Source organism: Acomys minous (genome assembly GCF_964271855.1).
Source record: "Acomys minous genome assembly, chromosome: 4".
Lineage (NCBI taxonomy): Eukaryota > Metazoa > Chordata > Mammalia > Rodentia > Muridae > Acomys > Acomys minous.
In genome coordinates, this window is record NC_140486.1 from 118,872,744 (window position 1) to 118,883,145 (window position 10,402).

A 10,402-nucleotide genomic window follows, 5' to 3' on the forward strand; every position below is an offset into this window, starting at 1 on the left:
TGTGCTGTGGTTGTCTGGAGTTTGTCTTACCTTAGGCTCCAGAACAGCTTACCCTCATGTCTGGGAGTTGATATTGATGGTTTCTGGGGAGTTCAGCTAAATTGTTTCACATGAATTTGGCAACTAGATTCTGAGATAATCCTAAGATAATTGTGAAAAATAGCAACCTCTCTTAGGATTTCATTTCAGATGTATGAATATTGACTTTGGCACATTCTATTCATTAAGACTGTCACTAAGATTAATTTAGAGTCAAGTGAAGGAAACTACAGTCTCCATGGTCATTGTATGAAAAGCAACACACACGCAGAAGGAATCCAGCAGTGGCCATTTTGGAGACCAGCAATATATGCTGTCTGACTACCAAAATTCTTAGCGCCCTTATCTATAGAACAGACCAGTCTTCCCAGTGTTTCCCAAATTATATCCCATTTAAGTGTTGGATCAAACCTTAGGATTTATACATTTAAACTTAGATGAGGGGCTTGGATGTAGTTAGAGGAACTTAGATGCTGTTCCTCAAACATGCATGGTTTCTCTTTTTACCAAAAAAAAAAAAAAAAAAACCAAAACAAAAACGAACAAGAGACAGATGATCTGTTCAACAGTCAGTAATGCAAGGGAGATACACAGGTTTGAAGTTCACTAAAAATTCAAATTTATAAAGGGACGATTTTGACTGGAGATATAGTACAATCCTAGAATTAAAAAGTTACGCTTACGTATTTCTATAAAAATAAATAATTTGGTTTAATCCAATGTCTTAAACCGTCATCTCTAATACTTAGTACTTTGTCATGAGAACATTTGGTATTTTTTCTCCTGGTGTTGCTACAATGGCACTCTGTGTTTATCTCTTCCTGTCACATTCCTCAGCGCAAGGCACCTCTTTGGTTATGTCCTTGTTGGGCTCTAAGGGATTGAATCTGTGCCACATGATCTGTCTAGCTGGTGACACTGGGCTCTGAGACCTCCTTGCAGTGAGATTATATGGCCTATGTTTGGTTTTGAATAAGTGCCTGTGGATAGAAATTTGAGCCTCCTCAGTCATTCTCCTTGGGGTCTATGCCTTTATACAATGTTTTCTCCATGGTCTCTTTTCCCTAGAAGCGCTCTCCGTTTGGGAACTTGGAGTCTTGATGTTACCATGCGTTTGGTTGAAGTTTGCAGAAACTGATATTCCTAAGAGATTGCTGTATTTGTCTCTGCCCTGAAGCTGTCATTAAAAGCTTTTTTCTTTAAATTTTTAAAAAAGATTTATTCACTTTACATCCCACTTGTAGCCCCCTCCATCCTGTTCCCTCCCTCGCTCCCTCCCCCCACCACCATCCTCCTCCCCTAGTTATCAGAAAGGGGGTGTGGGGAGAGGCCTCCTCCCTACCATCTGTCCCAGCCAATCAAGCCTCATAAGAACTACTTGTATCTTCTTCCTCTGTAGCCTGGCAAGGCCATCCCACCGAGGGAAAGTGATCGATGAGTGTGTAACAGAGTCATGTCAGGGACAGCCCCTGTTCCCCATATTATGGAGACTGTGCTGCCTATCAGATACATCTGAGCAGGGGTGGGGGGTGTCTAGGTCCTCCCCATGCATGGTGCTTGGTTGGTGCATCAGTCTCTGCAGGCCCCTGGGGCCCAGATTTATTGGCTCTGTTGGTCTTGTAGAGCCCCTGTCCCCTCCAGGTCCTTCTATCCCCCAACTCTTCCAAAGTTTGGCTGTGACTCTCAGCATCTGCTTCAATCCTCTGCCGGGTGGAGTTTTTCTGAGGACACCTATGGTAGGCTCCTGCCTGTTCCCTCTCCTCAACCACTTCCGGTGTCTATTCCATTTGCCATTTCTGAATGAGAATTAAGCACCCACCCTGGGGGCCTCCTTGCTATTTAGCTTCTTTAGGTCTGTGTGCTGTAGTGTGGTTATTGGGTATTATGTGGTTAATATCTGCTTACAAGTCAGTATATACCATGCGTGTCTCACTGTTGGTGGGAGTGCAAACTTGTACAACACTTTGGAAATGAATCTGGCACTTTCTTTGAATACTGGGAATAGTGCTACCTCGAGATCCAGCCATACCACTCCTGGGCATATACCTGATAGAGGTTCCACCATACAACAAGGACACTTGCTCAACTATGTCTATAGCTAGAAGCAACCTAGATGTCCCTCAACTGAAGATTGGATAAAGAAACTGTGATCCATTTACACACAGAATATTAAAACCAAGGAAATCTTGAAATTTGCAGGCAAATGGATGGAACTAGAGATGATCATCCTGAGTGAGGTAGCCCAGACCCAGAAAGACAATAACAGTTTTTGTAAGTGCACTATTGCCCAGAACCCTGCCTTAAGGTAGTAATGTTGCACATTACTGAAACAGGCTAAGATTGCATTTTCCCCTGATGCATTTTATATTTTAAGAGAAGTTCTGCTGCTGGGAAAGATAACGTGTCCAATTTTGTGTCTCCTAGTTTTTGTCCACTAAATTCTCTTTTTAAATTACTGAGTATTGTCCCTTTTCACTCTGCCTTTACATTATGCTATGAATTCAATAGAAAGTAGCTGGCATTTTTATCCTTTTCCATGATATATAAAACATTAGAACCATTTCTATATTCTTACATTTCTGTTTGTTTGTTTCTTGAGACAGGGTCTCACACAAGCCCATGCTAGCCCAAGATACTTTCAAACTAATGGCAATCTTCTTACCACAGTCTTCAGATACTAGGATTGTAGCTTAAACTACTACAGTTGGCCATTTTCTGCATTATTGGAGCATATTACCAATATGTGACTTTATATGACATCTCAGTTCTGAGATATGATTCCTACTGTATTTGAATATTTAAATTAGCCATTAAGTCATTCATATACTCAAGAAGAAGTAATTAAATTCCAGTTCTTGATAGAAGAGGGGATTTATATATGAAGAAAAAGACTTTTATACAGAATCGGAAAAGCCAGATTGTGCAGAAATTCTTAGCACTCTTGCGCTTTCTCAGTGGTCAAAAGTGTCTCATTCAGAAAAGGAATTGCTTACACTGGGGGAATAAAGATCTTTCTTTGAGTTCATTGTCAATTTTTTAAAAAGTGGTAGCTGCATGTAGTGGCGTGCTCCTTTAGTCCCAACACTATGAGAGGCTGAGGCAGGTGGATCTCTGTGAGTTCGAGGCCAGCTTGTTCTACAAAGGGAGTCAAGGCCAGATAGGGCTACATAGAGAAACCCTGTCTGGAAAAACCAACCAACCAACCAACCAACTAACCAAACAAACAAAACAACAACAAAAACAACAAAACCCCAACAAACTAACAAAAGAAAAAGTAGCCCTTTAATATGGAGAGAAATGGGATTTGGCTAGAATCACAACAAAATTATTTGACTGTAGCCCTTTCTATGGTGGCTTCTTTAAGCCCTGAGTTAGTAACAGCGTCCTGGAATTAATTCTATGTTAGTATAGACATTCCAAGTTCTCCCCTCACAATGGTGTCCTGTCCAACTTAGATAGAGTTCAAGCTGGATGCCTGGCAGTGTATCATCTTACTAATGAGGGTGTCTAACCCCAGTTTTCTGAACTTACTACCCAAAAGACAGATCGGATGTCCCCAGGGCAGGAACATGTGGAGAAAAAACCAGAATGATCACTGAAAACTTTCAGTCAAGAAAAGAGTATTATGAAAACCCAGAGCAGTATTGTTCTGTCCCACGTCTCACATTCTGCCAATAAGGACATATTTCTGCTAACAGGCCAAGGACTCCCTAAGCTCAAGTTAATTGAGTGCTGGGGTCAGCCAGTCTCTCCTTCCGCTCAGCTTCAGTACCCCTTGCTCTGTGCTTTGAGAAGGGTACAGATCTAATGCCTTGGACTCTTGTACAGTTTGCAAAATTGCTGTGGTTGTAATGGGGAACCTTGGAGCCTATTTGGGAGGTCCTTGGCGAAGCGCTGACACCAATTCTTTACAATGTCGGCTGGGTATCTTGACACTGTCTCTTTTCAGTGTCTGGCCTTTACACTGCCCACTTTCTCTCCCTCACCTTCCTGGCCATTGGCTTAGTCTATTAGAAGCCGAGATTGGGGGGAAGCCAAGCCCTGACTCTCATTTCTTCCTTGTTGCTATCTGAATTTGCCTGCCCTCTTACCAGTTTATCTCCTTCGATGGCTGTGGTTAGCTAGCCTCACAATGGTTTCTATTTAGAGCACCGGCAGAGCTTTCGTCTTTTAATCTTCTAGAGATCTGGTTTTTAGGATTATCTGGAAATACAGCTGTCAACCTGTGAGCAGAAAGGGTTTCTCTTACTAAAGTGCTTCCCCCATTTGTGCCTGTGGGCCCCTTCTCATTTCCGGAGTTTCCTAACATTGTCAAGCTGGCTCCACCCAACATTCTGTCAGTTCTTTTTCTAATACTGTATTCACTCAATACACAGTTTGCTTCACATAGTACAGCAGGTGAAAATTTAATTTTGTTTTCTATTGTACATCAAAAGTAATTAGCTTTCTACTGTCCAGTATTTAGGAGTCCATTTTCATCTCTCCACAATCTCCATTAAGACAGATCTACAGTTTGTTACCCATGATTTTTAACAACTCCTTTACTAAATCAATCAAGGAAATTAGTTCCAGTAACAATACGTTGAAGTGCAGACAATTCATAAAATCTCCAGGCTGGTCAAAGAGAGAGAGAAAAAAAAATTCAAATGGAAAGCTTGCTTCCAAGCTTGTAATCTTTATTCTTATGGCATTAAAAACAGAAAGGCTGAAACTCTAGCAAGCTGCCCAGAAAACAGAGTTTTGAAATTCTGTATGCTGGAAATCCTCATGTTGCCTGGAGGCTGCCTCATTCTGTTTTATTCTACTACCAGACTGCTCATGACATTGCAAGGGTACCAAGAGCTACAATTTTTAACTCTATGCAAGTTCACACACACACACACACACACACACACACACACACACACACACACAACACACACACACACACCAAAAAATAAAAATAAAATAAAAACCAGGAAGATGAAAAGAATGCAAGAATGGATGTTGGGTGTTAAACCAGGATATGAGTAGGGGCTTCTGTAGCTGCATTTCCTGTGCCTGACCCCTGCTGAAAAGCAATACAACACATGGCAAATACAACTTCAGAGACTACACACACACACACATTGTAGACATCCATTCTTCTCTCACCACGGGAACATTGTTGTTACACTTTTGAAGCTTTAATATCATTTTTTGGGGAACCTTGGGTGATAATAACTATGGCACTAGCTTTAATGTGACAATACAGAATAATTAAAATAGTTTTTAAGGAAGTGTCTCTTTGAAGTAAATTCTCACTAAGTGATAGCTTTTATATTATTTCACCTTGGGGGAAAAAAAGTCTCCTGACTTCAGCTCTTCTCAATTTAAAATATTCTCTATATTTCCATAAATACCAATTCAGAGACTTGATATTTCTAGGATGAGACATGGTTTGCATACATGTAAATATTTCTGTGCTAGAATATTTAAAATGTTGCATAAAAATTTAAATTCTAGAGGTAAAGCCCCTTGGGGTATTCAGCAGTAGCTGGGTATATTTGGGAAAACACTAAAGACTTTCTGTAGAAAGAATAGCGTGTGTCCTTGGATGATAAATAATGTCACTTAGTCTCAACACTTAGACTTCAGTGCCACAGCAATTTTGTGGAAGCCCCGCTGTGCACATAAAAGGCACAAAGATTGAAAAGCGATGCAGCCACATGGAGTGCGTGTTCTACCTCAGAACAGACAAGCACACATACAAGTTCCGTAAGATAATGACTAGTTATGACAAATATTTTCAAACACCAAGTTTTTGTGATAGAAAATCTCTGGTAGGAGCACAAACTGCTCTATACGGTATTCAAGACTTGCTTCTCGAAACAGCTATATATATAAAATGAGATGTGTAGAAAAGAGGCAAATATTTGAAAAATCAGTGAGAAGGCATTCTAAGGGAATTGCTGTCTGAATGTTCCTCAGATGGGAACCAATTTGAATTGCTATAAAATTTTTAGAACTCAAAGGTGGTGTGGTATCTTCCACTACTTAAAAAAAAACCTGGCACAAAGCAAGGATAGCGCTGTGGGCTGGGCTGTACAGAGCAATTAAGAGGTGGCAAGAATCTTTTTCATTTTTATTACAACTGACATGAATGCCGACCTATGGGGAGTCTCAAGACAGTCAGTGATGCAATTTATTTGCATTTAAAAAGGATGTATTTGCTGTTATATTAGTATAGATGGATGAGGGAAGTAGTTATGGGGCTTTTGAAATAAATAGGCACAGTATTAGACGGAAATGCTGGCGGGCAAGATGGGTTTAAGGGAATGAAACCTGATACGAGTTGGCGTGGGAACTAACTGGGCCAGTTAAGAGACTGGATCAGGAAGACCCTGATAGGATAAGAACGAAAGCTACCACATGTTTTGTTTCGGGAACTGAATCCCTTATGCTATTCTCAACTGAGATACTGAATGTGAAAAAGAAAGGAGATGTGATGTAATTCCTAAAATTAGAAGCTTTTCTTTAGCTCAAGTGATATTTGCAATTTTAATTTGGAAATTAATTTTTATTTAATTTATTGTATAATTCATTCATTATAGGCTTTCATTATAAGTCAAGAACTCAGAGGTATTAAATGTTCATTTAAATTATCTATCTATCTATCCTAATTATTATGTGTACAAGTGTTTTCTCTATATGTATGCATGTGTACCACATCTGTGACAGGTATCTATAAAGGTCAGAAGAAGGCATTGGATCCCCTAGAACTGGAATTATACACAGTTGTGGGCCACCAACCACGTGTGCTGCGAATTTAACCCAGATCCTCTTTAAGAACAAGGGCGCCTTACTATTGAACCGTACATCTCACACAAAACAGTCATTTAGTTACTATCAGCTTAGAGAATCAATAAACTGTTAGAACCATGCCCTTTGTGAGGTTGCAGTTCTCCCAGTCCGCATAGGTGCAGCACGTCCTCTCCTCAGCAGGCCCTCTGGCTCTCTGCCTGACTCCGTCTGCAGGGTATCTTTACAGGGCCCTTGATACAGCTCCCTGCTAGCTCTCCCCTCCCTGGGCCTATAGGATACTTAGGTACCGTCTTCCCATTCATATGATGGGAGCTTGCTACCAAATGCAAAAAACAAGCATCATAAAAGTGCCTGGTTTCGACCAATTTTAAATGCCTATCCTGGAAGCCCCCTACCCACTTCCCAAGGGGTATGTAGCCTTTGTTCTCCCCGAGTAAAGTTGAACTGTCTCTTGAAGTGGTCCTGGAGTGTTCCATCTCAGTCATGCTTACCGCCTTCCAAGCCCTGCAACCTTGTCTTCTGCTCCTCTTGCCTTGGTGGGCTGGTGGCCAACAGCGCCCCGCCCCGCGCCCCAGGGAAGAGGAGAACCACCACGGAAAACTACTCGTATATATTCATTAGGTGTGTAGCACTTTGCTAGAGAAATTTGAAATATGCATTATCAACATAATGCTAGTATTTTTGAGATGAAAAATATAATTTACTGAGATTGTTCGCGCTGAAGAAGAGAAATTGTAAGATCTCTGTCTGGAAGCATCAGTGTACAGGAACCGTGAGCAGATTCTAGTGGTGTATGCCTAACTCCCTACGGTAAAGGCTAGTGAAGAGGTGTGTTTATATGTGTTTGTGATCCAGATGAAATTTGAAAAGGGTAAAGAAATAAGAATATCTGGTCTTCTGTAACTCAGGGAAAGCAAAGTCATCTAGAAACGTATGAAGAGCTCCAGAGTAGGCTCTCAGGAGCATGGATGCCACAGCTGAGGAAGAGAAATGCTCATGCGGCATACAGGGCTCAACTCAGTCAGGCAGCGCGGAGAGCTTTATCAGTGTGGCGTAAGAGCACAGACTGAATACGGAAATATGACAGTGACTGCTGGTCTTTTCAGGGTGGAATCAATTAAATCATATGGATTTAAGCAAGATAAAAAGTAGGGAGCTAGAATATGACATGAAATAAGTACTTTATAAAGCAGCAAGGTGGGACACAGGACAGAATCAGAAAGACTTTGGCATTAGGAAGAGAATGAATGTAGAGAATTTCATATTTGATGGGAGTGTAGATTCCTCTTAAAGTGTTGCCCGAGGCAACAAAAACTGGCACACTCCTTGACAGAAAATTAATGATGGAAAAGTGAGAAATCTTCATGTTCTATGAGTCTGAGAGTAATTTCATGCAAAAAAAAAATAATAAAGACAGAGAAATATAAGGCAAGAAGGTGAATTAAGTGAAGTTTGGTCCAGTAGGAAAGTAGGATAACTTGTGGCCTATGAGAGTGACAAGTAGTTCACAGTGTCCAGTTCACAGCTACTCATCTTCCTTAGCAAAAGAAACAAAGCACGCAATCGCATCCTGGCTAATATCTTCAGTTTCATGTCAGGTAAGACAAGATCTCAAAGCAACATAGTAGGGAAGATTGATTTTTCTCAAAAGAATAAGCAGAGTTCCCACCTGGAGTTGTGAGCCCCCATTAGTTGGTTCCGTGGGTCACTATCTTGCGGTGTTATGAGCCCCTGTTAGTTGGTTCTGTGAGTCACTATCCTGTGGTGTTATGAGCCCCTGTTAGTTGGTTCTGTGGGTCACTATCTTGTGGTATTATGAGCCCCTGTTAGTTGGTTCCGTGGGTCACTATCTTGCGGTGTCCTCGCTCCCTCTGCATCCTGCAGTCCTTCCTTGAGCTCTTCTGCAGGATTCCCTGAGCTCGGCCCAATGTTTGCTTGTGGGTCTCTGAATCTACTCCCATCAGTTGCTGGCTTGAAGCCTTTCTGATGATGATTATGCTAGACTCCAGTCTACGAGTATAGCAGAATACCATTAGGTATCATTTCATTGACTTTTTGAATATTATTACTTATTTTGTTTTATTTTTTATTTTTTGCCAGTTCTGTTTGGTTCTATTCTGGGTCTCTGGGCCTTCCAGTCTCTGGTTCCTGACTGTTCTCCATTGCTGATGGGAATGGAAACTTGTATAACCACTTTAGAAATCAATATAGTAGAGTCTCAGAAAATTGGGACTTGAACTACCTCAAGACTTACCTATACCACTCCTGGGCATATACCCAAGATGCACTCTATCCTACAACAAGGACACTTGCTCAACTATGTTTATAGTGGCTTAATTTTTTTAATATATGAAACATTCAGCATTTTTATTTCAACTAGTAAGAAATTTTCTTCTTTCTGTTTAATATTTTATTTTTTATTTTTATTATTTTTTATTTTACTTATATATTTACCTTATTACACAGAAATACAATAAACTACATATAACAAGAAGAACCACAAAACAATCAGGAATTATAAAATTGTTATATTCATAATGTTTTGGCTATTTGAATTTGGCAACCTTGAAGAAAACACCTTTCCTATCTTGGTGAATCTAAAATTCTGAATGTAAACCAATATTTATCATATCTCATCTTTATCAATTTAAAACATCTGTCTAGACCTAAAAATATCTTAACCCCCTAAACAACTACGCTTAATTGTAAAACTAAGCTACCTGGTCTTCAGCCCTTAATTATCTAAGTGAACTGGAAGTGCAGGTTAACAGCTTCCAAAATGAAAAAAATGACATAGACATTTTGCTGCTTGAATAGTCACCCAAAACTCTCTAAAAAGTTCAAGCATCATCTTCACCCTTCTGGCCCAGTATATCTGACAGACATATTTGTGAGGCAGGAGCTATTGGGGACTTGTTTACCCTGTCTTGGCAGTGTTTGGCCGCTGACTGTCCCTGCTTCCAAGCTTGCCCATTTTTAGGCAGAATTCTGTCTGTGGTAGAAATGAGGACATTTTCCCCAGTGCCTAATTTGTCACATTTGAAGCAATCTCCAAATAGAGGTTCTTTGATGTAGGCTGGGTGTTGCCAGGAGTTAACCTGTCTTGTTGCCAAAGAATCTTAAAAACAACCTAGATGTTCCTCAACAGAAGAATGGATTTTAAAATGAGGTACATTTACAGAGTGGAGTGTTACTCAGCTCTGTGTGTGTGTGTGTGTGTGTGTGTGTGTGTGTGTGTGTGTGTGTGTGTGTGTGTTTGCAATCAAATAGATGCAATTAGAAAAAAAATCATCCTGAGTGAGACAACTCAAACCCAGAAAGACAAACATTACCTGAACTCACTTATAAGTGAAAAATTAGCTGCAAAATAAAGGATAACTAACCATGTCACAATCCATAGACTTGGAGAGGCTATGTAACAAGGAGAGCTCAAGGAGGGAGGCAAGGATCTCTCTGGGAAGAAGAAATAGAATAGATTTTGTGGGGATGGGAACAGGAGGAAACGTGTGGGGCTGGAGGGAGAGGGTATTGGGAAGACTGCAACTGGGGAGAATCTGGGGAGGTAAGGTAGAAACTCCCA